The sequence below is a fragment of the Arachis ipaensis genome, chromosome B10, assembly GCF_059453495.1.
Source record: "Arachis ipaensis isolate K30076 ecotype BB chromosome B10, ASM5945349v1, whole genome shotgun sequence".
NCBI lineage: Eukaryota > Viridiplantae > Streptophyta > Magnoliopsida > Fabales > Fabaceae > Arachis > Arachis ipaensis.
The window spans coordinates 110,387,405-110,393,632 of record NC_142435.1 but is presented as its reverse complement, the minus strand read 5'-3'; the positions used below and the strand labels follow the sequence as shown (position 1 = coordinate 110,393,632).

Here is a 6,228-nt window from a genome sequence, read left to right as displayed (position 1 = left end):
ACTGCATCTGCTTCAGTAGGTTGGTCATTTCACATATACTCTGGGTGAGAGCAGTAGTCTCTTTGCTAGTGGAAATCTCTGCAACAGCTTTGGGATGGTTGCGCCTCTATCTGTGATTCCTAGTGGACTCAGCTTAGTCGCTGATCAGCTGCCATGCTTCATCTGTAGTTTTGTACTTTTTCAGTGAACCATTACTGGCACCTTCCAGTGTAGTCTTATCCTGGGGGTTCATGCCTTGAGTGAAGTAGCTGATCAATACTAGTTTACCAATCATGTGATGGGGACATGCGTCCAGGAGATTGTTGAAGCGTTCCCAATATTCATAGAGAGTCTCTGATTCACCTTGAACAATGCACGAGATCTCTTTTCTCAGTCTATCTGTGACTTCAGCTGGGAAGTATTTTTCCAAAAATTCTCTCCTGAGTGTATCCTAGTTGGTAACAGTTGCTTCAGGTTGGGAGTAGTACCACTCCCTCACCTTTTCCTCAAGAGAAAATGGAAAAGCGGTTAACAGAATAGAAGTTTCATCTACACCATGACGCCTAATAGTAGAACAGGCTGTCTGGAAATCTCTAAGGTGCTTGATAGGCTCTTGAGCAGGTAAGCCATGAAACTTGGGCATCAAGTTGATCAGTGCGGTTTTTAGTTCAAAATCTGCAGCTGCAGTCGGGTGATGCACTTGATACGGCTGCAGTGTAAAATCTGGGGCTCCTGCCTCCTGGAGAGTAATCCTCCTAGGTGCTGCCATGTTTCCTGCACGTAAATCAACTAGATCAGTAGTAAATGAGCTTGTTTCTCTCTCAGATGGCGGTTTAGATTCGCCCTCAAATGAGACTGGTGAATTGATAATAATCACTTCACCACCCTCGGAGGTTAACCGACGTCGAGTTCGTCTAATATGTGAAAGAGTTCTTTCAATTTCAGGATCAAATGGGACTAAACTTGGATCAGGCAATAAACGCGTCATTCAATGAGAAAAACAAATAGCTCATGGTAACAGAAGTAAAAATAAAATATGCAAATAAAAATAAAATATATACACTAATTAATAATTTAGCACACTATTGCAACTCCCCGGCAACGGCGCCAAAAATTGATGCGTGGAAGAAGTTAACCAATTTAGAGATTTCAATTAAGAGACAGCGTTGCACATATAGCTCTTAACCGGCTAAGATCTGCCTCACCAATTTAAAAAGGGTTGTCACAAATTTTAGAAATAAAATACTGGGAGTATGAGTCCCAGGTCGTCTCCCAACGAGTTGCAGGAAAGAGTGATATTTTATTAACTAGGGGTTTTCAGAAAAATTGAGTTTTGATAATGAGTAATTAAAATGCTTAAAAATTAAAACAATAAAAATAAACTTGAGAATGATTATTAGTACTCTAAATAAAAGGTCTTGACTGGGGGGAATAATTAAGTGGAACTTCTATCCTTGTTGGGATCTTCTCAAGTGTTGTGTAAAAAGGTTGTTGTTCTCACTCGATTACCCCTTACTAAATAAGGGAAAGTATGGTGATTGAACTAACTCTTACCCTCAGATCCTAGCCCTCTCCCTTGGGGAGGTCTAGTGTTAGTAGGTATGGAATTAGCTAACAACGTCCAGTTTAACCAAGCACTTGAGCATTCCAACTCAAGTATCGCCTCTTAATCAACCCCCATGTCAAGTAGAAATTCTACTCCATTGACATAAAATTAATAATCATAAAAATATGAGAAGACATAATTAAATAAAATAAAATAGAGAATTAAAATTAATTAAAATAAAGATAACTCTATATATTAATAAATTCAAAAAGCAACATAATTATCTGAACAGAATCAATGAGTAACTAATTAAAAATAAGGGAATAAGGAAACAAACTAAAGTAATGTCTTCAACGGAGGTAATGACTCTCAGCATCCAAAAATCCAAGCAAAAGCATAAACTATCAATGTAACACTAATCTAGATTCAGATCTAAAACAAAGAGTAATCCTAATATAATGAATCTGAATATCTGTGGATGCGCGTTGAGTTTCTGCATATTCTCTAGGTTTAGTCTGTGTTTCTAGGCCGAAAACTGGGTAAAAAAGCGGCCTGAAATCGCCCCCAGCATATTCTGTTATTTTACAGATCGCGCAGGTCACACGTACGCGTCGTCCATGCGTTCGCGTCAGTCAGTGATTTTCCTTGTCACGCGTTAGCGTGGTTCACGCATTCATGTCATTCGTGCAGACTCCAATCCACGCGTTTACGTCAGGCACGCATCCGCATCATTGCGAATTCTCCATTTCGCTCGTTCGCGTGGGCCATGCGCTCGCGTCATTGCTCGCTGGTCATCTCCTTAGTTTCTTGTGTTCCTTCCATTTTTGCAAGCCTCCTCTCCAATTTCTAAGTCATCCATGTCCTATGAAGCCTGAAACACTTAACACACGGATTACGGTATCGAATGGGATAAAGGAGAATTAAAATAATAATTAAAGGTCTCTAGGAAGCAAGTTTTCAACCATGGAGTAATTTTGGGAAGGAATTGTAAATACATACTAATCATATGAATAAGTGGGTAAAGATTTGATAAAACCACACAATTAAACACAATATAAATCATAAAATAATGGTTTATCAATGGCATTCAGATTATCTACTTCAAGAAATCCTTTCTTCTAAGCTAGCCCATTATTCACAGGGTTTCTCTCAGAAGTGTACATGAATTGGTTGTTTCAACCATCTCAATGAGTTCTCTTGCTTCTGCAGGTGTTTTTTTCAAGTTGAGTAATCTACCTGTAGAGCTGTCCAATGATATTTTGGACATCTCAGAAAGACCATCATAGAAGATGCCTAAGATAGACCATTCTGAGAGCATGTCAGAAGGACATATCCTGATCAGTTGCTTGTATCTTTTCCAAGCTTCATAGAGGGATTCACCTTCTCTTTGTCTGAAAGTTTGAACTTCCACTCTGATTTTACTCATCTTCTAAGGAGGAAAGAACTTGGCCAAGAAAGCATTGACCAATTTTTTCCAAGAGTCTAGGCTTTCCTTAGGTTGAGAATCCAACCATATCCTAGCTCTATCTATAACCACAAAGGGAAAGTGCATAATTCTGTAGACCTCAGGATCCACTCTATTGGTCTTAACAGTGTCACAGATTTGCAAGAATTCAGATAGAAACTGATGTGAATCTTCCAGTGGAAGTCCATAGAATTTGCAATTCTGTTGCATTAGAGAGACTAATTGAGGCTTAAGCTCAAAGTTGTTTGCCATAATGGTGGGTATGGAGATACTTCTTCCATAGAAATCAGAGGTTGGTATGGTGTAGTCACCAAGAACCTTTCTTGCATCTCCTTCATTATTGGGCTCGGATGCTGTTCCGAGGGTTACCTGAAACTGTAGGTCGATCTCGGACGAGATCTTCTGTACTGGTCAGAGATGACGTGTCCGGCTGGTGGGCGGCGGCCGGAGCTGTCGTGTCCGACTTGTTGGACTGGCTATGCTTCTGATCCTTAGTCACCGGAGGGTGGGGGTACCTGCAAGGGACTCCAATGCTTAAGTTAGCAAGGGTATTAAGTAGGTTTTTAGTAGAATCAGAGTATGAGTTATACCTGGGTGCTCCAGTGTATTTATAGTAGTGTGGAGTGACCTTTCTAGAGATAAGATAGTTATCTTATCTTATCTTATCTTTGAGTGAAGTCATCTTATCTTTAAGGAAACCGCCCTTATCTTTCTAGGCTTTGGCTGCCTTCAGATTTGGGTCGTATTCCTCTGTTTGGGCCCTATTTGGGCTTTTCCTGGAAATTTTGGCCGACCTTTTTAAGAAGAGGTCAGATAGTTCTGACCTGAAGAGGTTGGTCGACTTGTCGTCAAACATCTCGGGTCGGATTGCTCGACCCAGGGTATGAACAGTGCCCCTGCTCGAGTACGGTTTTTCTCTTGAGGTCGAGTCCTTAGTTTTAGGACTTCAATCATTCTCTGAAGAAGCTGAGCTCGAGCATTGTCGATTTTTTGTAGAGGTTCCTCTGAATGTGAAACATTTTTCTTTTTCCTTCACCTTTCAGAAATGCGCATCCCTTTGTTTTGGGAACATGCAAGGGTTTAATAACCCATTAATTTCTTTAATGCTCCATTTCTTTTGCCTCCCACTTTCATTTTGAATTTGCAAAAAGACCTTTGCTTTCTGTTTTCTCTCTTCTACTTCCTGAAACTCCATTTTTTGCCTTTCTATCTTCTGGTTTGCCTGAGATTCTTTGCTTTTTACGTTTTTCGTGCTTCTCCCTGTGACGCCGCTGGTGACTGTTTTGGTGCCTTTGTTCTTTCGAAGGGTGATTTTTCGGTTTCATTGTTGCTTCAACTTTTCAGTATTCATCATCTCCTCCTCTTTTCAGGTTGGGTTTCTGTTTCTTTCTTTCTTTTTTCTTTACTATTCTTCTTCCTGCTTATATTGTCTTATTTTTTGGAAAAGTTTTGATCTTGCTTGAATTTATGTTGGAAAGCTTGAACCTTTTTGTGTCGTCATGCTTGATTGTTGCTGTGATGCATGTTTTTTGGATTTCCTTTCGACTTATGTACGCCTCTTGTCGTTTTCCCTGATAGTTGATGCTTTTTAGGGTTTTGAATGTTGTTATTGCCTCAATTTGTGTCACTATTTTTGGAGTTTTGGGATGATGAAACTGTTTGATTCTTTGGAAAAGGATTGCACCTTTTGGTGATTTTGATCTGTTTGGTGTTGACTGGTACGCGGAATCGTGATTACACTTTAATTATGTAAAATTCATTGCTCTTTCTTTCCCTGGAAATGGCGCCAAAAACATGATGCCAAGACCATGGTTCACAACTCCGTGTAACTAACCAGCAAGTGCACTGGGTCGTCCAAGTAATACCTTACGTGAGTAAGGGTCGAATCCCACGGAGATTGTTGGTATGAAGCAAGCTATGGTCACCTTGCAAATCTCAGTTAGGCAGATATAAATTGATACTGGTGCTTTCGAATTTAATATAATAAAATAGGGATAGAAATACTTATGTAATTCATTAGTAGGAATTTCAGATAAGCGAATGGAGATGCTTTCATTCCTCTGAACCTCTGCTTTCCTGCTATCTTCATCCAATCAGTCTTACTCCTTTCCATGGCTGGCTTTATGTGATACATCACCACTGTCAATGGCTACTTTCGGTCATCTCTCGGGAAAATGATCCAATGCCCTGTCACGACACGGCTAATCGTCTGGAGGCATCACCCTTGTCAATGGCTTCATCTTATCCTCTCAGTGAAAATGGTCAACGCACCCTGTCACGGCACGACTATTCATCTGTCGGTTCTCGATCATGCTGGAATAGGATTTACTATCCTTTTGCGTCTGTCACTAACGCCCTGAAATCGCGAGTTTGGAGCTCGTCACAGTCATTCTCATTGAATCCTACTCGGAATACCACAGACAAGGTTTAGACTTTCCGGATTCTCTTGAATGCCGCCATCATTCTAGCTTACGCCACGAAGATTCTGATTAAGAGATCTAAGAGATACTCATTCAGTCAAAGGTAGAACGGAAGTGGTTGTCAGGAACGTGTTCATAGGGAATGATGATGATTGTCACGTTCATCACATTCAGATTGAAGTATGAATGAATATCTTAGAAGCGAAATAAGATGAATTGAATAGAAAACAGTAGTACTTTGCATTAATCTTTGAGGAACAGCAGAGCTCCACACCTTAATCTATGGAGTGTAGAAACTTTACCGTGAAAATACATAAGTGAAAGGTCCAGGCATGGCCGAGAGGCCAGCCCTCAAACGTGATCTAAGATAGCATACAACTGATCAAAGATGGTCAAAAAGACTAGTAAAATGTCCTATTTATAATAAACTAGCTACTAGGGTTTACATGAGTAAGTAATTGATGCATAAATCCACTTCCGGGGCCCACTTGGTGTGTGCTTGGGCTGAGCTTGAGTGTTGCACGTGTAGAGGTCCTTCTTGGAGTTGAACGCCAGCTTTTGTGCCAGTTTGGGCGTTCAACTCTGGTTTTGGCTCCTTTTCTGGCGCTGGACGCCAGATTTGGGCAGAAAGCTGGCGTTGAATGCCAGTTTACGTCGTCTATTCTTGGCCAAAGTATGGACTATTATATATTTCTGGAAAGCCCTGGATGTCTAATTTCCAACGAAATTGGAAGCGCGCCATTTCGAGTTCTGTAGCTCCAGAAAATCCACTTTGAATGCAGGGAGGTCAGAATCCAACAGCATCAGCAGTCCTTCTT

At 40.6% G+C, this 6,228-nt stretch overlaps 1 non-coding gene across 1 annotated transcript; it reads left to right on the top strand.

Moving 5' to 3' along the window:
- Nucleotides 1-268: 268 nt before the first annotated feature.
- LOC148581299 (small nucleolar RNA R71) lies at nucleotides 269-376 on the top strand. The gene has a single exon (XR_015899232.1). It is a non-coding gene; the product is annotated as a small nucleolar RNA R71 (small nucleolar RNA).
- Nucleotides 377-6,228: the final 5,852 nt, after the last annotated feature.